The 27351-nt window shown below is 44.3% G+C and overlaps 1 pseudogene across 1 annotated transcript; it reads right to left on the bottom strand.

Annotated features, from left to right (window-relative positions):
- Nucleotides 1-326: 326 nt before the first annotated feature.
- LOC308609667 (transcription termination factor 1-like) lies at nucleotides 327-26479 on the bottom strand (annotated as a pseudogene). Its single transcript has 11 exons — nucleotides 26289-26479; nucleotides 21828-22530; nucleotides 20272-20498; nucleotides 18975-19160; nucleotides 17959-18037; nucleotides 14546-14676; nucleotides 11231-11465; nucleotides 8414-8503; nucleotides 6755-6820; nucleotides 2458-2543; nucleotides 327-1576 (listed from the first exon to the last, which is right to left on the bottom strand). The product of its transcript is annotated as a transcription termination factor 1-like (transcript).
- Nucleotides 26480-27351: the final 872 nt, after the last annotated feature.

The raw sequence follows: 27351 nt of genomic DNA, 5'->3' as shown, positions 1-27351 counted from the left end.
AACTAATGAGCCCATGGGCCACAACTACTGAAGCCCACATACCTATAGCCCGTGCTCCACAACAAGAGAAGCAACCAGAGTGAGAAGCCCGTGCACTGAAATGAAGAGTAGCCCCTGCTCTCCGCAACCAGAGAAAGCCTCTGCAGCAACGGAGACCCAACACAGCCAAAAATAAAGTAATTAATTAACTTTTAAAAAGAAAATACTCATTTGTGCCCTGAATATTTATCGAGTGTCTATTATTTGCACAACACCATGATAGGTGCTGTGGATATACTGGTGAATGAGGAGTCCTAAACTTGTTTCTCTCTATTCTTCCTTCTCTGATGACGGCAAGCTTGGAAACATGTCTAGCTTTGTGGATGAATTAACCAACATCACACAGCATGATGCTACACTCAGGAGACAAGGGTGCTGCACCTTGGCCCAGAGGGTGGCCTCACTGTATGGGATATTGCTCACCCACACCTTCCTTTCTATGTTCTCCCCTGTACAGATGAGGCTAGAAGCCTGGGCACTTTATTCCCCTTGCCAGCAAGGGAAGTCTAACAGAGGCAGTTTTTCCAGAAGCAATGGAAGAGACTGCTGGATTCTTTGTTTTTTCCAGTTAAACACCAGAAGAATTCTGTGACTGGCTTTGAGAGGGCATCTTGTATGAAAAATACTTATCTTTAAACACTAGAATCACACTCGGGAAGATGAGATACGCACACCATGACAGGCACATGGGAACCGAAACCAGCTTCCAGGAACACAAACGTCCCTGTACCACTTACCTAATACGCACACACACTAAAATATACATCTAAACAACTGAAACACAGAAAAAAATGGCATGCATTATTAAAATTGTTAACATTCTCTGTTTTGCTGAATGCACGTATAGTTGAATCCACACCATGAAAATGTTCATTGGGGAATTCCCTGGCGGTCCAGGGGTTAGGACTCTGCGTTTTCACTGCCGAGGGCCTGGGTTCAATCCCCGGTGGGGAACTAAGATCCCATAAGCTATGTGGCACAGCCAAAAAAAAAAAAAAAAAAAAAAAAAGAAAATGTTCCTTGGACATGACTACCCTCTGCTGCCATTAGAGGGACTTGGGATCCTGTTGTTGTATGAAAACCATTAGTTGTAAGTATTTTCAATATGATAATTTTCAATATAATAGCACAGAAAATATTAAATCAACTCATGTACTCGCCTTTCTTTTCACATTCAGACAAACTTGAATATGAAATGTGAATCAATTTTTAATGTTCCACGGTATGTTATTATTTTCATACCCTTCCTTTGGCTGTTGCACCTTCTTCAGTAAAATCAATAGTGGAAATAGCATTATTGACACGTACATAAACACAACCAGACCTAGAAAAATGGACAAGAGAGTATCAGCCGCTTAACATTGTTCATCTCCGTCTTCTCCCTCACTGTCATCGTCACAACAAAAGATGTCTCGAAACAGGAAGACTGGCTTGGGGGTTGCCAGAGTCTGGATCTCAGTCCCGTTTTTCTCCATCTTCTTCTCTAATTTTTCTTTAAGCAACGGTAGACTAGTCTCATGAAGGTAGTCTATAATCTCTAAAGAAAAGAAACTGAATCTTGAGATGATCTGACAAAGCCTCTTCCCAAGGTCAAAGGACGGACGGCACAGATGATGACAATGCATTGTTACTGGCACTACTGTGTGCAAGACCTGGCTCTAACTGCTTTATTCATAGTCACTCATTCAATCCTCTCAAAAATGCTGTGAGGTAGGCACTATTGTTCACCCGTGTTTCAAATGAGGCATAAAGACATGAAGCTCATCCAAAGTCATAGAGTCAGGAGGGCGAAGCCAGGATTCAAACCCAGGAAGTGCTGTCCGCTGAAAGCAAGGAGCATTTTGTCACACACTGCAGGGTGCAGTGTTACCCGAACCAGTGGTTCCCAAACAATGATGCTGGGCAGGCCACTGGCGACTCATCTGTGAGCTTGTTAGAGAAAAATCTAGCCTCTGGACCCAGACTAGAGACTAGGATCGACTGGGTCTGGGATGAGACCCAGGTATGTATCTTTTTTCCCAAGTTCCCCACCTGACTCCGATAGTCCAGGTTTGGGAATTACATATGTAAACCACCTACAAATGGCTGCAGAGAAGAAACTGTACCTCCAGTTTTTTGTGCATCAGTGTGTGTGCAGGCATGTGGTGTGAGCATGTGTGCTGTGCAATCCAGAAGCACTCGCAGCTCCTCACCCAGTGCTTGCTAAACGCCCGGCGGCCTGGTGACCACACTTCTCAAGCTCATTATCTCATTTAGTACTTTTGAAAGTCCTGTCAGGTAGGGGTTATAATTTGCCAATTTTTACCATTTTCCATTTGAAGAATCTGAGGTTCCCAAAAGTCACTACCCAAGGTCACACTACCAGCGTGTGTCCCCATATGCTGCGTTTTTAACTATTCAGATATCGAAAATACTGACCTGGAAAAGTCTTCTTCTGCCAAAACGGAACACAGGAAGCTTTCAGCTTATAAAATTTACTTTGGACATAAGATGGAGGAACACCCCTTTAGAAAGGAAAAGGTGTCAAAAAGTTAGTGGCAGTTTAAAAATTAATCATTTCAGTCCTGTGTACTAAGTGCATTGATTGAGAGGTGGTCTACAGACCTAAGCAGCTTTCTTAATCCTCATGTCTACCCATGTGAGAAAAATAAGACACGTATGAAAAGCTATTGTTCATCTGGTTAAACACACACACACAAAAGGAAGAAAAACAGAAGTACAACAACACGGATTCTGTCTAAACTAGAATAATCTAAACTACCAGTTGAGAAGACAAGGTGTAACACTAGCTCACAGGGGCTGATGCTAACATTGTCTTCAGCCCCACCCTGAGGGCTCTCCGCAGAGCAACAAATAACCCTCACGACCACTCTGTGTGGGGCCTCCTATGCTTATCCCTCGTTTTGGAGATGGGGAACCCAAGAGAAGATGCCCAAGATCTTACAGTGAATAGGGGGGAAGGGCTGGGACTTCAATTGGGTCCACTCCAAATTCTACTTTTTTCTTTCTTTTTTTTTGATATCAGTGTTTTTTAATGGAAGTATAGTTAATTTATAATGTGTTAGTTTCAAGGGTACAGCAGAAAGATTCAGTTGTACATATATATATATATATATATATATAAAATATTTTCAGATTTTTTTCCATTATAGATTATTACAAGATATTGAGTATAGTTCCCTGTGCTATACAGTAGGTCCTTATTGTTTATGTATTTTACATACTGTAGTGTGTATATGTTAATCCAAGCCTCCTAAGTTATCCCCCTACCTCCCGCCCGCTAACCCTTTGGTAACCATAAGTCTGTTCTCTATGTCTGTGAGTCTATTTGTGTTTTGTAAGTAAGTTCATTTGTATCAGTTTTTTAAAGATTCCACATATAATTGATATCCTATGCTATTTGTCTTTCTCTGTGTGGCTTATTTCACTTAGTATGATCATCTCTAGGTCCATCCGTGTTGCTGCCAATGGCAACATTTCACAAATCCTACACTCTTAACCACTACCTTCAGGCTAACTATATATTTGTCACAATGCAAAAGCAGGGGTCAGGATTTTTTACTTTACAAAGCTAAATAAAGTGGATGCTTACGATATTCTGGTGAGTCAAATCCACTTTTCATTTACAATAAGTAGGACAGAAACAACCACATCTTAAATATTTTTTTAAAGTGAAAATCACTAACTTCACTTCCTGGGCACTCATTTCCTAAGCCACAAAAGTGTGGCATATTTGTTTCAGTAATTAATTAATCTAGTTGTTATATGATTAGTGGGAATAACTGGATCTGCTAGGTATGTGGAAGTACAAGATGGCTGGGCTCTCTCTGCCTCTTCATGGCAGCAGCTGCCCGCCGCGTGTGCATGGCATGACACGCACTGTCTCCTTGCTGTCGTCCTCATCACGGTGCTGTTACAACGCTGCGCAGATGAGGAAACCGTGACGCAGAGGCAAGTGAGGGAATGACCTGCCCAAGGCTGGCTAAATTATGAGCAGAGTCCCAGGACTTGATGCCCGGTCCACCTGACTGCAAAGCCCAAGATCTAGGGCATCTATGCCTTCCCTCTTCCCACAGCACCCCACACACAGGTTGTTCTGCAGATCAAAGCTCAGGCTTCAAGAAGTAACAATAACTGACCTGGACATTTTCAAACGAAGTAGGTGTTACATCTCATTAGGTGGAGATGCTTTCTTTAAAATCCTGCCTAAACAATTCACAAGGGAGGCTTAACAAACCTGAAGAGATCGAACTTCTAATTTAATTATTTTCACTGTTTTAATTTGTTATTAAAACTTTGAGGATGTACTATTTCCAATGGTATTTGACTGGATGCCATGATGTCTGTTTTACAGCTTTGAGATTTCTAAACCTTAACCAGAACAATCAATATTTAAGTATATAATTCTACTTAAAATCATTAAAAACCCATTTTAATTTAAGAAATGTGATCTGAGGCAATGTCACAAGATACACAAACATTTATTGGAAAAGTCAGATTTTTCAAAAGGGGTTTGATATTACAAAGGGAGGGACCTGTCGACATGAATACTTCTTAGGATGGGAGTTGGTGGGGTACACAGCAGGACAGCCTTCCTTCAAAGCCCCTAACACCCTCCCCTCTCAGGGACCCACACCCAAGAGCTGGTGCCCCACCCCTGAGACGAGCTAGAAGAGGAAAGGGTTTGGAACCATGGGCATGTGTCTGTGACTCCCAACAGGGCCTGCCACGAAAAGATTCCAATTCTCCAAGTTAAAAAAAAAGGACTGATTGTTCTTTGTCCATAATCCCAAGGTGTAAATAACTAACCAGCAAAACCAGTTTACACCCTTCCTAATGGATCAGTGACAACCTCACGCCAGCAGCCACGTTTCTGAAAGGCAGCCAGGTTGTGGCAGCCCTGTTCCCCTCAGCACCCTTCCCGAACTAAAGGCCAGACAGTCCCTCAACATCCCCACCTCCCAAAGCCCACCAACCCCTGAGCCCTGTGATGCTCAACAGTTTGCATTGCTTAGAGGGACTGTGCTTTGCCAGCCAGCTCTCTGTTGCTTGGCCAGCAGTGAACTCAGGTCTTCAGAGTGATGGCCTCTCCTCCAGTGGCAGGAACTGATTGAAAATGCAAGGACCATAGCAATGAAGACAGACAGTGACAACCGATGAAATCTCACTCCTCAGAGGAGAAATGCAAAGGAACAGCACACCGAAACCACTGAGGCAAATCCGAAGAGGAACAGGAGCTTGATGTGGTCTCAAAATATCTCCCCGTGGCCGTTTCTTTTCACCAAGAGAAAAACTTACTTTTCTACAGTGGGGCAGTGTGGCAGAGGCCGCCAGAGCCAGGGGATCAAAATCAGAACCACATGCCTCATGATGGGATGTGACCTGGTGACACAAACACAGCCTCCCCCGTGACTGATTCCCGTGTAAAATACAAAACCCGAATCTAACAGTGAAGAAGCGTCTGACAAACTCCCCAGCTGAGGCAAGTTCTCCACAATGACTAGCCTGTATTTTCCCACAATTTCAACATCATAGAAGACAAAGGCATTAACAGATACACACTACTGTATATAGAATAGATAAACAACAAGGACCTAGTGTATAGCACAGGGGACTATATTCAATATCTTGTAATAACCTATAACGGAGGGACTTCCCTGGTGGTGCAGTGGCTAAGAATCTGCCTGCCACTGCAGGGGACATGGGTTCGAGCCCTGGTCCAGGAAGATCCCACATGCCGCAGAGCAACTAAGCCTGTGCACCACAACTACTGAGCCTGTGCTCTAGAGCCCACGAGCCACAACTACTGAGCCCACGCGCCTAGAACCCGTGCTCCTCAACAAGAGAAGCCACCGTAATGAAAAGCCCACGAGCCGCAATGAAGAGTAGCCCCTGCTCGCCCCAACTAGAGAAAGCCCACGCGCAGCAATGAAGACCCATCACAGCCAAAATTAAATAAATAAGATAATAAATATATTTTAAAAAATCTATAACAGAAATCATTTTGCTGTACACCTGAAACATTGTAAATCAACTATACTCCAATAATTAAAAAAAAGAAAAGAAAAGGCAGAACAACTCTGCTGTTTAGAAGACTCTAAGGAGACAGATCCTGGACTGGATCTTAAATCAGGGGGAAAGTGTTATAAAGGACAGGACTGGGACGCTGGGTGAAATTTGCATGGGGGCTGTGTTTTAGACAATAGTAGTGCATCAGTGTCAGGTGCCCTCAGTACGATCACTGTGCTGATGCAGAATAACAGCCTTGCTGAGGACATGGCGTCCACCACTAACACTGAAACGGTTAAGGGAAAGAATTCTATTCCCTTGTAGAAGGGAGCGGGAAAGGGAGGGATGATAAAGTCAATGTGGCAAATGGTAAAAGGCTAATTATGGGCAAAGGGACCATGGGTTCTTCATCCCAGTCATAGCTGGTGTGCTCCATGAAGCTTTTAAGAGACTCTGCACACATTTCATTCACTCTTCTCAGGTGTCTTTGGGTGGAGGTGGTGGTTGGAGCGGAGGGAGGACTGGTCTGATTTACCTGGTCTGGTACGTAGACAGGGTGTTCCCAATACATATATACACAAATACAATTTATAGATGAGTTCCATAAGCAGCAGGAATTTCAGTCCTGTTCTTCAAATCTGAGAGGCATTTATTAGAACTCCTCTCTGATTTTTTCATTAGATTAATATTAAACAAATGGCCTTACCCTATGGTGCTAGCAAGATCTTCCCAGTCTATTTCATTAACATCTTCCACATTTATTTCATTCAACCTATGAGCAAAAATAAAAATTAAGTTTTCAAGCCAAAAATCAACAGGATCCACATCTTCATGGGCTCACAGAATATTAAGAGCTGGAAGGCCTCAGCGTGTTCACCCCTGCTCCAGCTCCCCTGTTACACAGGCCCAGTGTCACTGGCATGCTAACCCAAGGTCAGCCCAAGGTCTTGGGGTGAGCTACAGACCAAAAAATCACCCTTCCTCCTCCTGAGCCCTTTGCATCTCCCACCAAGCCTAGTAAAAAACACAACTTCACAAGGAACTATATTAAATATGCTGTGATAAACCATAATAGAAAAGAATGAAATATGAAAAAGAATATATATATGTATAACTGAGTCACTTTGCTGTATAGCAAAGGTTAAACACAACATTGTAAATCAACTATACTTCAATTAAAAAAAAAAAAAACACAGGGACTTCCCTGGTGGCACAGTGGTTAAGACTCCACACTCCCAATGCAGGGCGCACGGGTTCGATCCCTGGTCAGGGAACTAGATCCCACATGTATGCCACAACTAAGAGTCTGCATGCCACAACTAATGAACCTGCCTGCTGCAACTAAGACACGGCACAACCAAATAAATAAATACAATATTAAAAACCAACCAAACAAACAAACCAAAACACAACTTCACCATTCAATGTAGACACACAAGAGTAGTATACATGTGTACTCAGCACTTACTAAGTGACAAACACTGGGTTAAGACCTTGATACCCACTAATCCATTTACCCTCAACACCACCTGATGAAGCTAGGGGATTATGTCCTTTCCACAGGCCAGGAATCAGGGTTGAGAGCTCGGGTCATTGGCTCAAGGTTTCATGACTCATAGGTGGTACCCACATTGGAACCCAGGCCTGCCTGACGTGAGATGCCCTCCTTGGCTCTGCTAGTCTCTGCTGTCTCTGGTAGAGGAGAAAAACCCCAGCCACGCCAGCGTGGAGAACGAGGAAGCGCACCAATGAAGGAGAAGCAGGCTTCCTGACAGAGCGCAAGAATAATGAAGCTGGACAGGGCAGCCAGAATCCAAAGGTTTCTTCTGCTCTTTGCTGTTCCTCATTGGACATGAGGCCAGGTCCACTAGACTCGCAGTCTTTGTAAAACAGTTCTGTGTCTCCCTGTCGATCAGGGGAGGGAGGACTCTGCACGGACCAGGAACTCAAAGACAAAACTAAAGACCAAGCAGCAGTGACGCCAACTAATGCATGCTAGAGAGCAGTAGGGCTCGGCCTGAAGTATTTACCTCCATTTTCCAATGGACAGAAGTAAGCAATGTCTATGTGAAAGCCTTAAAGACTCAAAGAGCTATGTTTATTGAGTGCATGCTACGTTTTGGATGCATTATTTCATTTCTTCGGCCAATAACACTAAGAGGCAGGTACTGTTATTATCATCCTCATTTAACATGAACAAACCAAGAACTAGAAAGGCAGGAAACACATCCAAGGTCATGCACGTAGAAAGTGCTGGAACAGGAATATGAACCGTGGTAATCTTACTGCAGATTCTGCTGTTTAACAATTACTCTTTGGCTAGAGAGGAAAACGGGTAAAATATCGTCACTTTCTATTTCTGTACCTTTCAATGAGGTTGATCTTGGCCTGTAGGGCATTAAGTCCCCGGTATACGTCCCGACCATTTGTCCTCTTCTTGGTTAGAATTTCCGTCCTACATTGAAAGAAAGAAAAACAGTTTATTTTCGGGGTAAAGTTTCCATTAAAATGTCCTTTGTTTTCCTCATTTAAATTGTCCTTATTCAGAACCACTTTATAACTTTTGCAACTCATCACAGCTAAGATTTACCACCATCAAGAATATACCTTTTTAAAAGTTTTTTAAAGTGGGAGAGGGTAAATAAAGAGATAGAAAGTTGATGGTTATTGAAAATGAGTGATGGATACAAGGAGTTCTAAGTTGGTGTGTGTTACACAATTTCCATAATAAACAGTATAATAAAAGGGAGGAAAAAAAAAGAATAAGCCTGCTTGCAGGTGCTAAAGGATGCTGTGTAGACTCAATTTATTTTTGCTTGTTTATCAAACAGAGAGATATTGCTCTTATTACCATTATAGCTGCTGAAACACCAAACTACACAGATTTACTAAAGTGATCAATGACTCCATGATTCCTCTAAGGCCCCAAGTTCAAGGCTGAGGGAAAGGGTTCCCTGAAGTTCCTAATGAGAGAAGCAGCCCAATTAAAAATATTTAAAAAGTGCTTCTCTTGAAGAGTGAAATCTGTCACAATCTGATGGACAGATCATGAGCTGTGACATTTACTTTCTTGAGCAGGGAGGTACATGAGGCACACACAGAGAAACTGAGAGTTTTTACGAATAGCCGCCCATGTTCACTGGTTTGAAATGTACCCGCTGATGCCATTTCAATGTTTCATGAAGTAAACCTATGCTCAGCATTCAAGTTTCCTACTTTTTTCTTCAAATTAAAAAAGAACCCTTGCATGTTATTTAATTATGCTGATTCTGAAGCACGGCTCCCCTTCATCATTTCCTTTTTAAGACACTGACATATCATCTTCCAACCGAGGCTTTATAACCCACTCCTTTTTTAAAAGTAATTAATTAATTAATTAATTATTTTTGGCTGTGTTGGGTCTTCATTGCTGAACGTGGGCTTTCTTTAGTTGTGGCGAGCAGGGGCTACTCTTCATTGCGGTGCATGGGCTTCTCATTGCAGTGGCCTCTCTTGTCGCAGAGCACGGGCTCTAGGCAGGTGGGCTTCAGTAGTTGTGGCACACAGGCTCAGTAGTTATGGCTCACAGGCTCTAGAGTGCAGGCTCAGTAGTTGTGGCACACGGGCTTAGTTGCTCCACGGCATCTGGGATCTTACCAGGCCAGGGATCGAACCCGTGTCCCCTCCATTGGCAGGCGGATTCTTAACCACTGCACCACCAGGGAAGCCCCCACTCCTTTTTTTTTTTTTTTTTTTTTCGGTACGCAGGCCTCTCACTGTTGTGGCCCCTCCCGTTGCAGAGCACAGGTTCTGGATGCACAGGCTCAGCAGCCATGGCTCACAGGCCTAGCCGCTCCGCGGCATGTGGGATCTTCCTGGACCAGGGCACGAACCCATGTCCCCTGCATCGGCAGGCAAACTCTCAACCACTGCACCACCAGAGAAGTCCCCACTCCTTTTTTTAAGCCTAAGATATAGGGGTAGAAAGGGCTCTGGTTCCTCCATACTACACACTTCCCCCCCAAAACATGATCTGTCCTTATTTCCTGAGGGTAGTCTTCTAGTAAGATAAATATTCTACAGCAGAACTGTAAGGTATATAAACAATACTCAGTATAATCTAGCAGTTTGCTTTTAACGTACAACATGCCCACTCTGGATTTCATTCTTCTTTAATGGTCAAGATGACGGAGCCCCCTTTATGCAGGATGATGGAGCCCCGTTTATACAGGAGACCTGGGTCGTGGGCTGTAGAACCACTGCTTCAAGCTGTCATGTTGCAGCTGAAAGTTAGCTCGGAATCCCTCCAGGGCTGGGAAAAGCTACGTTGGGCAAAGAACATGCAGCAACATCTGGACCGAAACTACTTCTTCATGATGGATGTACCTAAAGATGTTCTAGGATGAAAGAGTATGACTGCCCTGCTTTGGATGAAGACAGAGGAACTGCTGAATTAGAAAGCAAAAGTAAAAAGGTGGAGGTATTACTGATCACTACACTTGTGATTTCCCTCCTAAATATCCAGACGTTAATTTTGTATTTCTTTCATGCTATAAATAGGTAACAATCTTGTTTTATGAAGAAAGGGACAGAGTGAAGAAATCAGAAGTCAATATTCAATATTAAAAAGATTCAAGTTCTGTTTACAAAACAGAAACAGACTCACAGATACAGAAAACAAACTTATGGTTACCAAAGGGGAAAGGGGGCAGGAATAAATTTGAAATTGCAGATTAGCAGATACAAACTACTATATATAAAATAGATAAACAACAAGGTCCTACTGTACAGCACAGGAAACTGTATTCACTATCTTGTAATAAGTTACATTGGAAAAGAATAAAAAAAAATAATATATATGCACAACTGAATCACTTAGTACACCAGAAACTAACACAACATTGTAAATCAACTCTACTTCAATTAAATAAATAAATAAATAGAATAAAAAGGTCCAAGTTCTTTATGAAGAAGCCACACAATGAATCAGGGGTGGTTAAATGCTAACTTAAATCAGCTTTCGATATTGAAGTGGTTGGAGCAGTGGATTAGAGAGGATCATTCTTGACCTACTGTAAGGCTTTCCACGTGGTAGTTACAGATATTCTTAGTAACCTCAGCAGTCCACCCCTCTCCGGAAGTTGCTGAGAGAGGGGCAGGGAATGCTTCTTGTTGAAATTTATGTAAGAAGCCTCAAACTTACCACTTACTTTGACACTGCATCCAATTCCTGGTTTCCACTTTTGCCTCCACTTCTACCCAGGATATGCCTTTGTACAGTTTTTCCCAAACAACTGACAGGCGACCTTCAGGATTCTCTTGGAGTTTAGAATCCATCTCGTTTAGCTCCTGGGGAGACATTTCCTTTAGAATCACTTCTTCAACAGCCTTGATTAGTTTCTGGGTGTCCGTCTTGCTCCAAGCACCATGAGTTCTTTCTGTTGACATAAAAGGATGGTCTTGAAGTTGCTCATCTATTTGCTTTCAAACACAATATTAACAACAAAATGATGATGAGGGGTATCTGTCATTTGACATCTCTCCAAACCCACAGAAGCTACAACACCAAGAGTGAACCCTAATGTGGACTGTGGACTCTGGGGGGTTAAGATGTGTCAAGGTAGCTTCACGGATTGTAACAAATGGACCACTCTGCTGGGGGGTGTTGAGAATGGGGGTGTGCCGTGCATGTGTAGGGCAGGAGATAAGTAGGAAGTCTTTGTACCTTCCTCTCACTTTACCTGTGAACCCAAAACTGCTCTAGAAAAATAGTCTTTTTTTCCCTTAATTTATTTATTTTCTTTATTTTTTTGGCTGTGTTGGGTCTTAGTTGCAGCACATGAGATCTTTGTTGAAGCACGTGGGATCTTTTGTTGCAGCGCAGGCTCTTTGTTATGGTGCACGGACTTCTCTCTAGTTGTGGCGTGTGAATTTTCTCCCTCTAGTTGTGGTGCATGGCCCCTGTAGTTTGTGGCATATGGGCTACAGGGTGCGTGAGCTCAGCAGCTGTGGAACACGGGCTTAGCTGCCCCGCGGTATGTGGGATCTTAGTTCCCCGACCAGCGTCCCCTGCATCTGAAGGAGGATTCTTTACCACTGGACCACCAGGGAAGTCCCAAAATAAAGCCTTTATAAACAAAAAGGTAAATCAGACACTTTTCAGAAGACAATGGGCAACATCTCAATTACACAAACATAAAACTATCAGTTATGCACTTCCCTGGTGGTGCAGTGGTTAAGAATCCGCCTGCCAGTTCAGGGGACACAGGTTCGAGCCCTGGTCCAGGAGGTTCCCACATGCCGGGGAGCAACTAAGCCCACGCGCCGCAACTATTAAGTCTGTGCTCTAGAGTCCGCGTGTCAGAACTACTGAGCCCTTATGCCACAACTACTGAAGCCTGCGCACCTAGAGCCCGTGCTCTGCAACAAGAGAAGCCACGGCAATGAGAAGTCCGTACGCCACAACAAAGAGTAACTCCCGCTCGCCACAACTAGAACAAGCTCGCGCGCAGCAATGAAGCCCCAACGCAGCCAAACAAAACAAAACAAAACCAAAAAAACTATCAGTTACATGCAAATCAAAATGAAACTACGAAAGTGGCCATAGTTTCCTTTTAAGGACCAATCACACTCACACACACATACACACACACACACACATACACAACCAACTGCAAAGAAAAAAAATCCTTTCTTAATGCAATCTTTTTTTTATCTTCGAGAAAGCTGTTCTTCCTGTTTCTAAGAGTAATACCTACTGCAAGAAATTGTGAGGTTCCCAAACATTTAGTGGAAAGAGAATAACCAAACGACTTTCATGTTATATAAATAACTCTCCCCAAGAGTTTCTGGAGTGAAATTAACAGCTACAATGGCGTCACCACAGTACTTGATGAAGGCACCTGTGAATTTCTTTTTTTCTTTCTTTTTTTTACATATTGCACTCATTAAGCTATTTTTTTTAATTAAAAAAAATTATTTGGCTGTGTTCGGCCTTAGCTGCAGCACGTAGGACCTTCGTTGTGGCACACAGGTTTCTCTCTAGATGCAGAGTGTGGGCTTAGTTGCTCTGCAGCATGTGGGATCCTAGTTCCCTGACCAGGGATCAAACTCATGCCCTCTGAAGTGGAAAAGTGGATTCTTAACCACTGCACCACCAGGGAAGTCCCAGCACCTGTAAATTCCTAAAGCCAGTCCTTGGTGCAGGGCATCAAAAGCTTCTATGATTCGCTCTTCTTGTCTACATGCTCACAGTCATGCTAAGGAAGAGGCCGCAAGCTGGAAGGCTACAGATATCTTCGATCTGGCCTACAGAATGTTATTGTTACTATTTCCCCAATAACAATTTGGATGAATATTTAAAAATCAAGAGAATCCCAAGAGGGTTTTCCCTGGTAGGGCAGTGGTTAAGAATCCGCCTGCCAACGCAGGGGACACGGGCCCAATCCTTGGTCTGGGAAGATCCCACATGCCATGGAGCAACTAAGCCCATGCACCACAACTACTGAGCCTGCGCTCTAGAGCCCACGAGCCACAACTACTGAGCCCATGTGCCACATCTACTGAGCTTGCGCTCTAGAGTCTGTGCGCCACAACTACTGAAGCCAGCGCGCCTAGAGCCCATGCTCCACAGCAAGAGAAGCCACCACACTGAGAAGCCCGCACACTGCAACAAAGAGTAGCCCCTGCTCACCGCAACTAGAGAAAGCCCGCTCACAGCAACGAAGACCCAACACAGCCATAAATAAATAAATAAATAAATAAATAAATAAATAAATAAATAAATAAATAAATTTATTTTAAAAAAGAGAGTCCCAAGAAAAAAAAGATCTTGATTTCACACACACGTGCAAATCCAGATGTTTGCTTTACTTCTTGGAAACTGGCAGAATTGGCTGTGCTGAGTCTTCGCGTGGCACCGGTGGCCAGAGTTGGTGGCACAAAAGGCGTGGTCTCCACCACCTCAGAGTTTACCACGTGCGGACATGCAGACGCCTTGCTGGGACCCGCTGCACGGCTCTGCCTGCAGGGCCGGAGCATGTGAGCCTCTGGGCTGAAGCTAACACCCACTAAGGACTGTCTTCTGAAAGCAACTGGGGACTTTTTAAGGTGAAGAATATAACCAAGGAAGCTTTTTATGAAAGAAGAGAACAGACAAGAGACGACTGACACTGGCTTTGGGAAACGTCCCTGACTAACAGGCCCTCCCTTTGATGGTTTCCCTGGTCACCTGGGGGAAAGGACCTTGGTGGCCCAGGTTCTCCTGCCCACCGGCTGAGTGGGTTTCAGTTTACCTGGCAGTTGGAGTCACACTGAAAGCTACTGACATAACGTGTGGCAGAAATCAGTCTGGTGAATAAAGGCTGCATCAATATGCATGAAGAAATAAATGAATCAGTAAGAGAATGGCTGAAAGAGTGATGACTCTCTCAGAAGACAGGCCTGCAGTGATGCCTGGGCCCTGGGCCACTGTGGGCTGATTTGTTCACCAAAGTGGGCTCTAGAGACCACGACTTACAACTGCTGATCTGGGAGAACTTCAGGGCCACAGAGAGGCTACTTCCAGACATCATCTCGCCAATCTTTCTCCAGTCGTTTCCATGGAGGGACTGGTATATCTTTAGCTTCTCGGTATCTCCTTTGCTATACCTTAGAGGAAGGGAAAACAGATCACAGCTAAGCGTTAACCACAAGCTTAAAACCACTATTCTCACTGCAGCACGCTGCGACGCTGGGAGAAGCCGTATAGGGCGGGCTGTCAGGAAACCTGCTCAGCGCAGTCCTACCAAGGTCCTGAGCCCAGATACTTCCTGTCTCGGCATCGCAACCATGAGCACCCTGTAAGTCAGTCACCGCAGTCCCTGGCTCACTTACACAGAGGCCAGGGCAAATAATCTGATCATGCTATTCCCCAGCCAAATCCATAAAGGCTTCACACAATAAAACCCAAACTTCTGACTGTGCCTGCAAAGCTCGGTGCTCCCTAAGTTCAACCCTATTGGCCTTATCGGCCTTTCTCACCTCGAAGCCTCTGGACCTGTGTTGGGAATGGCCTCCCTCCACCGCTGGAAAGCTCCTGCAAGCTCTTCAGAAGCAGCTTAAGTGGTGCATCTTCAGAGAGGGCTTCCCTGACCACCTGGTTGGAGGTGTCCTGCTGTCCTCTCCCACAGGACACTCTGCTGCTCTCTCACTGCCCCCGTCACCACTGGCAACTGTACGCTCGTGGCTTCCCTGGTTTATCTGACCCTTCGTCTAGGCCACCACTGGCCAATGGAAATATGAGCCACAGATGTCATTTAGAATTTTCTAGTGGTCAGGTGAAAATTAATTTTATTAATTTTTTTAAAGATAATTTATTGGCTCAGGCAATTGAAAAGTCCAGATACAAGTGGGCCCTAGGGTGAGCTTAATCCAGGAGCTCAGTCAAATCACCAAGGACCACTTCCCACCATTCCACTCTGCCTTCCATGTGTTTGGGGGTTTTATTTAGCGGCAGCATGCGGCATGTGGGATCTTAGTTCCCCAACCAAGGATCAAACCCACACCCCCTGCAGTGGAAGCACGGAGTCTTAACCACTGGACAACCAAGGAAGTCCCTAATTTTATTTAGTTTTAATGAATTAATAACATATCTTATTTAACTCAATATACTAAAAATGCAGCCATTTCAACATGTAATCAGAACCTAAAAGTATGAATGAGACACTTTACACTCTCTTCTCCACACCAAGCCTTCTAAGTCCATTGTATACTTCACTCTTCAGCGCATCTCAGCTTGGACTAACCACAGTTCAAGTGCTCCATGGCCACATGAGGCTGGTGGTCACATGGATGGACAGCACAGCTCTGGAGGGGAAGTCCTCGGAGGGTGGGGACCCTGTCAGTTTTCTACACTTTGGAACCCGGTAATGCTTGACAGACAACAGGTGCTCAATAAAGATGAGACAGGGACTTCCCTGGTGGCGCGGTGGTTAAGAACCTGCCTGCAAATGCAGGGGACATGGGTTCGATCCCTGGTCTGGGAAAATCCCACATGCTGTGGAGCAACTAAGCCTGTGCGCCACAACTACTGAGCCTGAGAGCCACAACTACTGAAGCCCGTGCGCCTAGAGCCCATGCTCCACAACAAGAGAAGCCACCGCCATGACAAGCCCACAAACTGCAACGAAGAGTAGGCCCTGCTCGCCACCACCAGAAAAAGCCCGTGCGCAACAACAAAGACCGAACACAGACAAAAATAAAAGATGTGACAGATGCCTTAGCACAAATCGGTCACAGTTTAAGGAAGTTAAGAGGCAGCAATCCCACATAAAAGCAAATACATTAAAAGAAAAGAACTAAAGTGCACTATAATATATGCAGATTTTGAGATTAAACATCTTAAATGTTTAAGGGAAAAAAAGCCATCATTATGACATTTTATAATTCCTTTTTGGTGGGAAGGAAGAGGGGTCAGAAGTGGTAGTTTATGTTATTACTAATGCAACACAAAAGCAGCCCTAATAAAATACTAACCATTTCTAATGAGGATGATCCACAACTACCGGGGGACAGTAAGATCCTAGCATTCTCAGAAATGGATCTAAAATGCAGAGCATGGTGAACAGAGATGCGAAATCCTTCACCATTAAGAATCAAGCTTTTTAGCAGTTTCCTTTATAAGGCAAGCAGGGTCTTCCTGAGATTTAAAACAAGACTTAAAAGTACCCTTGAAGCAACAAAAAAGAGGACATGAGAGAAAAACAGAGTGTACGAAAATGAGGAAACAGGTGTACTGACCTCCATGGCCCCTTGGAGCCTTACAATTCTTTGATTTTTGACTTTCTATGGCTTTTTCACTTAAGAGTTCCTTAAGTTGGAAACATACTTTAAGGGTAAATGGTCAGCACAACACAAGTAATATGGTACCAGTGAATGAACTTTATTATCAGAATGACAGACCTTCATTATTTGAAAAATGCCATTTCCCACAGTGATGTAACAGGTAGAAAAACAGGTTACCTCATTCATTTACCAAAAGCATCATTTTGGTCCCACTTAAAATGTCACCCTTAGTGAATTTCCTTAAAGTACATGGCGGGGGCTTGGGAAAAAGAGAGGGCAGGTTTCAGTCTGTGTGGAGGCGCCTTTCTTCTACTTCCGGTTTATTTCTTTTGGTAAAATTTTTAAAAAGAAGCCGAGGTCATATCAATGTTACGTTCTGATAGTACCTATGTCCTGATTCAAGATCACGGCGCTCAGTAGGACCCAACTGGCCGTGACAGATTCACTCCATCTGCCTCCTGGAAGTGAGATCAGTAGTTGAGCCCTAGGTGGCTGTCTGGGCCCTCAAGGGTAGGAGCTGATGCTTTCTCCCTCATCCCTTTGTCCTTAAGCAGAGTGCTTACCCACCACTGACGCTCAGTCTACATTTGATTTATTTGGAATGTTGGAAACAGAACATAATTGGGTATTTTATTTAGGAAAAAAGGGAGGACAGAAAGGCTACCGCCACATGAAGCTCTGCATTGATGTTACCGAATCACACTTAAATGACCTCACACAAATGCTCACCCCCACCTTCAAATATTTACTGAAAACCCAAAGCACTGGGCTCAGTGCTGAAGGGCACACATCACACTGAGAAGGAAAGTCTGGGTTCGCAAGGAGCTTACAACTTAGGAGACTGCCGAGAAAACTGCACAGGTGACGCTAAGAGGCAGCGCGTGGAGAATGCTACAATTGACAGCATAAAGTAAAAGCCAGGGATTTAGAAAGGGGAAGATGACAGAAGATTTATTCAAGAGGTGGAAACTGAAAGGGACTTTGGAGACATACACCTGACGGCACATCTGGTTTCACACACGAAACTCTTCACGATTTTGTTGTGTACGTTTTGATTTACAGTATCAGCAAAGACTAGAGAAATGCTCTGCTCAAGTTTTTTCTTACCTGCCTTTGTAATTGTTGACATCAAACATCTTCTTTGCTCGACAGTATATGAGTTTCCAGGGCCAGGCAATGCCCTTACCTAAAGTCGGAAGAGAGGTGGTCAGAGGGACAACCGGAGCGTGGCATGAAACACAGTCACAATTATAAAAGAAACCCAGAAGGGCCCCTTTTTACAGCACACGCTATCCTAGACCCCAGGTGGAGGGTGCGGTTTCCTATGTCCTGCAGAGAGCCGTCTTGGGGAGCAGATATACAAAATCCCCAGTTTCCGTGGCCATCTCTGGAAACTAGATGCTTAGTATGTAGGGGCTCTAGCTTCTGTTCTGCTAAATTCACGGAAAAGACCCTTATTAGGCAAAGAGCTTTTACCGTAATCTGGAGGTGGAGGACACACTCCAGCAGCTCCCCATAAGATAAACAAAAAAACTTTGCAATTGAATAAGCTTCTTCCTGCTTTGCCACTCTAAAGATGAAAGGATCCCCCAGCAGGGGCTCACTGTTCTGTTTTCCTTTGTGCATTTCACCTAAGAAATTATTCTCTTTAAATTCAAGAGAGATTTTTTTTTCCAGTCCAAACCTACATTGCTTCGTGACCTTCTAACTTCCCCAGGATACCTCCAAGAGGAGGGTTCCAGCTCAAAGCGCAAAAATGGCTCTACTTAAAAAAACGTCTGAGACTCTGGTGTATACCAGAGTACTTTGTGCAGTGTATGCAAAAAATACACAATAGAGGTCAAGAAGAGAAACCAAAACCGTAATTGTTACCAAGTAGGAAAGCTGGAAGCTGATCATCTAATTTGTTAGAAAATCTGTAAAAGCACTATCCTTGGGAGACGTGAACACATTCCAAATCCCTGAACGTATAGGCTGGCAATAAAAATACTATTAACGTAGCAGCGGCTAACATGCACTGCATGTACTGGACGGGCCAGGCATTGTGTTCAATACTCACCATGGTTATCTGTGCAAGGCTGGAAGGCTGCAGATGGTCAAAGAGGCCACAGTTCTAAACTTACCAACGTGCAATCTAAACGAGTACTTTCTTTTTAAGTCGGTGATTAGAGATTTCTCCTCTGGGTATCTGTCTGTGTACAGCAGCTTGTCTGCATTCTCGATTCCTGTCAGAGACAGAAATTCTCGCACATTTTTCTCTAACTGCTTATTTTCCTTCACGGAAATCTTGCCAAATTTAATAGCGACACCTAGGATTTGGGGAAGGAGAAAAAGGTACACAACTGTCAACAATGAATGAAAGCGAACCACCGTTTTGTCTTTAGCAATCACAACAGCACCCGTCAGCTCCTCCCCACCTATCGGGGAGCAGCCCCTACTTGTGCCCTTGACATTGGCTCTCCTGCAGAGTTCGGCCAAAGCCACACTGTCCTCCCAAAGTCTTCCCTGGCCATCCTACTCCAATGTGACCTTTCTTGTGTCATCAATTCCTTTTTACACAGTTATTTAAGAAATAAATTAACAGTAATAGATATTCATTAAAAATTCAAACAGTGTTGAAATAAAAGTTTAAAAGAAGCGCCCCCCCCCACTTCACTATCCTCTGCCCCTCCTCCCCCCAAGGCAGTGCTGGGAACTGGGTGGCACAAACATGAACATGTATATTCTCTACGAATATATGTTGGGGGGAGGTGGGGACAATGTCACTGCAATTTACGTTCTATTCCTCGTCATAACTCAAAGCACTCAAGTCTCATTATTATTGACTGCATTACACAGTACATTTTCCTAATCTTAAACTTATTTTAAAAATCTTTTATCACTTGCAGTACACAACCTTACATTTGTAGTTCATTCTGAAACCCAATAAGCTTTCTGGGAGGTTCTTGTAACACAGTGAAATCAAGAAGGAGACCAAGCTGGGTGTTGCCTGAAGCCATGCCCACTACAACCAGCTCACCCTCAAATTAATATCCTTGAAATTACACCTCATCAAAGCTGATGATGTTGATATGCGTGTTTTAATTTGATTTCACTTGTGCCCCCGTCCCAGTGTCTCAACCACTTAACCTCCTCCCCCTCTTCTTCCGGGCTTGATCTTCTAGTCTGTGGATCACCTGGATCCATTAGTCCCGTTTTTCCTCGCCTCCCCTACCAGAAGTTGGGCACAGAGGAGGAAAACTAGTGCACTTCAGTTTGGTAATTTTACAGTGCAGATAATGATTCTGGAAGGAGATAAAGCTGAAAGTAGCTAAGGGATGCTCTTTGTGAATCTATAAATATGAACCACTCACAAAAGAAAGTCAGGGCTAGTTACGCATATAGAAAAGTTCAACAAATATTCAAGTCCCACAAGCTTACCCTGGGCTTTAAATTCTTTAAAGCGTCCCAAGTCATCCCGATATATTCACTTAATTGTAGTGGCAGCCCTCTCCTTGATATCAGGGAGGAACTCCTGGAGCTGCCTCACAGTGGAATCCAAATCCACGTCTGAATTATCTGAATCTCTCGAACCTTCAGATAAATATTTCGTTTCAGGATCTTTAGCCGACTCCAAATTGCTTTCTTCTTCATTTGTGGGTTCTAATCTAAGGAGAAAAACTGGATTGATTAACACTGACAGGTCACGTGCCCTAATGGCTTTCAGATTCTTTCCTTACAGTGACTCTCCCTTTGACTACGACAGCATTAAAGCTGGAAGGGATCTTGGAGTTGATTCCGTCTGTGGTGTCTGAACTCTTTAATGTAGCTTTACTAACTTGGATACACCTCAGAGGCTGCCTGGAAGGTAAACATGTCGCCTTAAGCCCTATTTCCACCAGGCATTGCTTATGTTACTATTTCTCAACTGTATTGTTTCAGATATTGACTTCCTCATAAGCTCAGCCCTCTTCTACACCCATGGATACTCAAGACACCTCCCCCCGACCAATGAGTTGTTTTATAATAATGGTTACTAATTAGTTAAGTCAATATTCAGGGTTTACATCGTTACAATTGCTTCCTTGCAGTTAACAATGGCCACATATTTTCCCCTTGGCAGTATAAAGAAAACATAGTCTTCTATGTATCTATCACTAATTCATTCCCACAGACTTTCTGCCAGATGTGCAAAGGTGTTCTTAGCCAAGGGCATCAGCTAACCACCCAGACAGGAAACTGAAACAAAACAAAAACAAAAACAAAACTGTACGTATTTGTCTGAGCAAAGGGTCAACAGCTTTCACAGGTCCACAGCCCCATACAAGTTAAGAACCACAGGCCGAGAACATTCCTGCATCATTATCAGTGATCTAAAAATGTCCCCAAAGAGAGGGCACAGAGGATGATGTGAGTTGGGCCCTCTGCCATTTAACTTCTATGTGAAACTATTTTAAGCCAGGACAATCTAGCAAATGTAAGAACGTCACAGAGTAGAAAAGGGGAGAAAACCTGTCCCAACTCCCAGGAACTGAAATAAAGTGCTTCAAAAAAATTCCTGCATCTACTCATCGGCCAGGATACTTAAATGATAATTATATAAAGAACGATATCTAAGTTTCTTTTATTAGGGAGAACCCTAAGTCAAGTTTTTTTCCTGTTCTGTAGCATTCTAAGTTCTCTGATCCTTTCTCCTCTCTCTGTACATATAGACAAGGTAATTGTGGGGTCTTAAAATTCTTTTTAAACTTATACATAGAATTTCAGGGCTGAAATAATTCTTAGTGAAAACAGACTGTAACTGCCTTATTTTGTACATGAAGAACGCAAAGTACCTGCCAAGTTACTCAGTTAAATGTGCACGACATCCTATACATTCGATGGTCTATCTCTTTATGATTTCTGCCCCTTCCTATGGCCGTGCTGAACAAAGAGGTAACGGGCAGACTTCACACCCAAGACGCACACCATCAGAAGGCTCTACACCCACACGTTACCTCTGCACCTCTTCCGAACAGGCCTGGGGTTTCTCCTCTTGTGGCCTGGGTTTCACACTTTCTTCAATCAAGGTACCAGTACCTTCCACTGAATCAAAGCGCGTGTCCTCAGAGCTCGTCCTGAGCACTGAAAACTCACCAGCAGGTGCCACGGCAGTATCAACAGAAGATCTTCTCTTCCTTTTCTTAGACTTTTTCTTAAGGCCACTGGACTCCTGATTGCCCCCTGCAGTCCCGACCGCACCAATCACTTGAGATCCCTCTGAGTATATGTTCTCAGCGCTCTCAGGCGCAGGCAAGGCCTCGAATTCCTGGTCACTTGGACGCTTCCTCTTTCTTGTCTTAGACTTGCTTTGATCTGCAGACACTGGTAGTTGTGCGATTTCACCTTCTTGGCCCATGGGAGGCTGGGGTTCCTGCTCTTGGGATTCTGATCTGGGCAGGGTGATGCTTGCACCCAGACTCTCCTGGACAGCATCACAGGACCTGACTTTCCTCCGATGTTTTTTTATGCTTTTTCCCCCGAACTTTATCATGCAGTTCTGACTCATTTTCACGTGACTTAGTAACTAAATGTGCTTCAGGCCCTTTTGTTGACTTTTGCCGCTTGCTTACATCAATGTAAATGACATCGACATGCTTTCTAAAATTCTTGGGTGTGTTCACAATGTTTTCTTTTTTTTTTAATTCTGTCTCAATTATCCTTTATTTGTAGTTTACCTTGAATTACTCTGGTAACCTATTGAAGTTTTTTTTTTTTTCTCCAATTCGTGCTGTCTCGGCGCACGTACGTGTCACCAGCTCTTTTTTTTTTTTTTTTTTTTTAATTTATGGCTGTGTTGGGTTGGGTCTTCGTTTCTGTGAGAGGGCTTTCTCCAGTTGTGGCAAGTGGGGGCCACTCCTCATCGTGGTGCGCGGGCCTCTCACTATCGCGGCCTCTCCCGTTGTGGAGCACAGGCTCCAGACGCGCAGGCTCAGCAATTGCGGCTCACGGGGCCAGCCGCTCCGCGGCATGTGGGATCCTCCCAGACCAGGGCTCGAACCCATGTGTCCGGCATTGGCAGGCGGACGCTCAACCACTGCGCCACCAGGGAAGCCCCCACAATGTTCTCTTTATCCACCAGGATGTACACAATACCTGTTTCCTTATAGACTCCCAAAGCACCTTTTCTTCTCTTTTTATTCTTTTTCGGTATAGAAGTGGTCTTTTCAGGATCATCACACATTTCTGATTGCTTCAAAGCAGAAGAAACAAGATGCTGGGCATCCTTTCTCTTTTTTTTTTACCCTTAGTTATGTCAGCCGGTTTCTTTGCCAGGGAGGAGTCTCTGAATCTTTCATGGGGATGCCTCCCATGTCTCTCCTTATGTACAGAATGCTTGATCTTTTTCTAGACGAAAACTGGAGTGTGGGTTTCCAATCTGCTTGATCCTCCTTCCATTTTACTCCTATAGGGAAACAGAACCACATGGTTTCTTTTTGCAGAGCATTTTAAACATTAGCCTCAGGAGGAAAAAAAAAATCACACAAAAACGAAACTGCAGGACAAATGGCAAGCCTGGAGTCATGATTATAAGTTTTCCATTATTCTAAATGTGTAGCAAGCTCACTGTAATTCACTTGTCTGGTTCCATTGCCTTTATGATATGGAAAAAATATAGTTAATTGAGAACAGTGCTCTGCCATGATCGGGCCCTTGTTCCCCCACGGCCTCATCTTCTACCTCTCCTCTCAAACTCTGTTGCTCCAGCTACACGGGACTATTTTTTTTTTCGGTTCCCCAAACATGCTCCAATCCTTTCCCTGGCTTGAGGTCTTATAAATCACGACTCCCTCACTCTGGGCCGCTCTCCGCTGTCTCCTACCCCTCCCTGCCTCCTTTCATCCTTCAGAGCTTGGCTTGAGCATCGCTTCTTCCAGAAAGCTTTAAAAGAATATAAACATTATGATACCATGCATCCTGAGTTAAGACAATATAAATGTTATGATGACGTGTATATTGAGTTAAGAGAATACATACATGATGATGCCATGTATGTTACATTCAAAACACAAAATCGTTTCATGTATCTTTTCTGAATGGATACATATGTAGTAAAACTATGAATAGAGCATGGGGAATATAACTGGTAAATTCAGGGATTAGGGACAAGTAGATAGCCAGTTACTCTTATATCTTCAATCTTTTATTTCTTAACTGGAGTAACGAGTACAGGGGTATTTGTTATATTTTTGTCTACTCTTATTTGTCTACTCTTTTAAAGTGAACTGAAATAGTTCACTTTCTAAAAAGCAAGGGGCAGAACAAGAATACAGACTCCTTTCACTGAAAAATAAGCATTAAGGACTTCCCTGGTGGCGCAGTGGTTAAGAATCCACCTGCCAGTGCAGGGGACACGGTTTCGAGCCCTAGTCCAGGAAGATGCCACATGCCACAGAGCAACTAAGCCCTTGCACTACAACTACTGAGACTCTGCTTTAGAGCCCATGCTCCACAACAAAGAGTAACCCCCCGCTCGCTGCAACTAGAGAAAGCCTGCGGGCAGCAACGTAGACCCCACACAGCCATAAATGGATCAATAAATTTATTTTTAAAAAATACAAGCGTAAAAACAAGCAACTGAAGGATGTAAACATACTGTTTCAAGTATTTACCAAAAAGAGAGAGAGAGAGAGAAAAGAAAGAAACCTTTCCTGACCCTTTGAGCTTGGTCCATTCCCCAAATGCTATACTTTCATAGCAAACTATTTTTCTTTTGTAGCATTTAGCCCAGCTGTGGTTCAGAGCGGGAACATCAAGTATCCACTGACCTCAAACTAGTAGATCGCATCTTTGAGAAAGAGGCTGAATGGGCCTTGTTAGTGTCCAACAAAATGTCCAAGTTCTGCAATAAGTTGGAATGAAGTTTAATAAGGCTCCAATGTCAATTCTTATACAGAGCACGTGCATCCTGGAGTTTAAGTACAGGAATAGAAATGTACTTCACAAAAGACATGGTTAAAAATATAATTTTACAAACACATCTTACAACTCTCCTTGCTCCGTATTGCTTCTGGGTTTCAATTTTTAAGATTTTATTTCTCTGCGACTAAAAGTAATACTAAAGGTAATACGTTTACATGGTTCAAACATCAAAATAATCTGTCCTTATTTTCCCTCCTTTCTCACAGAGAAGGCAGCATCTGTATATTCTGATCTGCATTTTGCTATTTTCACTTAACAACAGATCCTGGAGACCTCTCTGTGTCAGTGGTCTTTCAAGTCTGAATGCTTAAGCACCTTTTCTACCAGAAGGTACCTACTTTCTCCTCGGTAGTCAAGAAGCTATAAGAATTGTCTAGCTGGAAGGATGGGGAATAACAAACATATGGACTGATACCTATAAGCCAAAACTACCAGCCTCAGGATCTCACCTCCAACGGAGGCAACAGGAGCTTTGGTTAAGGCCTTCCTCCCTGGTGTCACCCAGAGATGCACAGAAACCCCTTCTTAACCCACTTCTTTGCAGCTTCCATCTCCAAGACACGCCCCCTGAGACTGCTCCAGTTAGAGTGCCTATGACCTTAGAGCCACTAAATTCAAGAGATACTTTCCTGGCCCATCTTTCAGGATCTCTCTCTCTCTCTCTCTCTCTCTCTCTCTCTCTCTTTGGCTGCACCACGTGGCTTGGCGGAATCTTAGTTCCCTGACCAGGGATCGAACCCGTGCCCCCTGCAGTGGAAGCACAGAGTCCTAACCAATGGACCACCAGGGAATTCCCTCAGGATCTCTCAATAACAATGAACAGAGCAGATAATTCCTTTTAGTATTTTTACCTTCCATTAGTTTCTTTCTTTCTTTTTGTAAATACCTTCTATGCTTCTCCTTCTGGTCTCTTGAACTCAGCACCACGTTTTAAATATATAGTCACGTCCCACTAAAACCTTCTTATGGCTTCTCCATTATTCTTTGTAAGTTTATTTATTTTATTTTATTTATTTTTGGCTGTGCTGGGGCTTCGTTGCTGTGTGTGGGCTTTCTCTAGTTGCCGCGAGCGGGGGCTACTCTTCATTGTGGTGTGCAGGCTTCTCATTGCCATGGCTTCTCCTGTTGCAGAGCACGGGCTCTAGGAGCGCAGGCTTCAGTAGTTGTGGCGCACAGGCGTAGCTGTTCTGAGGCATGTGGGATCTTCCTGGGCCAGGGCTCGGACCCGTGTCCCCTACACCGGCAGGTGGATTCTTAACCATTGCACCACCAGGGAAGTCCCTCCATTATTCTTAAAATAAAGTTCCAAATCCTTACAGACCTACCATGCCCTTCATGAGCTAGTCTAGTCCATGCCTACCCCTCCACCGCTCATTTCTCCCTGGGTTTCAGACATCCTGTCTTCTTTCCGTTCCCAGAATACACCGTGATCCTTCTCGTTATCAGGGACTTTACAAAAGCATCTCATTTCCCCAGGAATGCCTTTCCTCCGTTACCTTTCTGCGCTATAGCTGGTGTAAGTTTGAAACTCACTTTCTCTCATCACTTCTGGGTCCCGCCTTCTCGTTACAATGTTTCTCAACAATCCAGCTGCTTGCCTACTGCACTTCGCTCCGTTGGGACAGAACCGGCCTCCTAAGGGCTGGGATCTTCTCGTCCGTCTGGCTCCCAAATGATTCCCCGGCATTCGATATGTATGGATATACATTTACTCACACTTATTCGGAACATACCACTTCCCGCCTTTCAGGGACGTGCCCAAGCCTGGTCCCGATCCCCTCCCCACTTTGGGGTGCCCTGGAGACCCTGCTCTGCCCCGAGGTGGGCGTTCCGGGGCTGAGAGGGAGGAACGAACGAGAGGTTCCCGAGTGGAGGGGCCTGGAGCGGCTGCGGAGAAAACAGGCGCCACCCTCATCCCTGGGGACCTGGGCCAAAGGCGGGCCTCCGGGGAGGTGAAGACAGCAGCCACACACCTCTCGGCCCAGACACGCCAACTGGGAAAAAAGCCGGAGCAACTATAAGGCGCTTTCACTTACCTTCCGAACGCGTGGCCACCTGCCTTCCAATACGGAAGTGCTGGTGTGGCGAAAGCGGAAGTGGGTGTGTCACTTCCGGCCCGCCCCCTTCGGCATCGCCCTGCCGTAGCAGCTCGCTGGCTGTGGGGCTGTGACTCGCGTCGTTTTCTGCCCAATTTGCTCCCGGGCTTGTGGCGAGTGGGGTGGGACAGGGTAGAGCGGGATCCTAAAACTAAGAAAGTGGGACAGAGCCCTTCCGCCGACTTGCTTTTTCGTGCATGCATGCCATTTATTCAACAGCTTTTTTTGCTGAGGTCCCTCTGCAGTCTAGGAGTGAACAAGATGCTGAGGGCTAACCTGAGGAAGACAGAAAACAAACTAATCAACCAAGATAATTTCAGATTATCCTCTAAGGAAAATAGATCAGAGTAATGTGATAGGGAGCGACTAGGGACAGTGAGAGCTAGGTTAGATAGTAAGGAAGGCCCTTGGACGAGTGACAGTTGAGTTCTAAATGAAAAGGGTGAACAAAAATCGATGGAAG

Source organism: Mesoplodon bidens (genome assembly GCF_964165515.1).
Source record: "Mesoplodon bidens genome assembly, chromosome: Y".
NCBI lineage: Eukaryota > Metazoa > Chordata > Mammalia > Artiodactyla > Ziphiidae > Mesoplodon > Mesoplodon bidens.
This window is presented reverse-complemented; position numbering and strand designations above follow the sequence as displayed.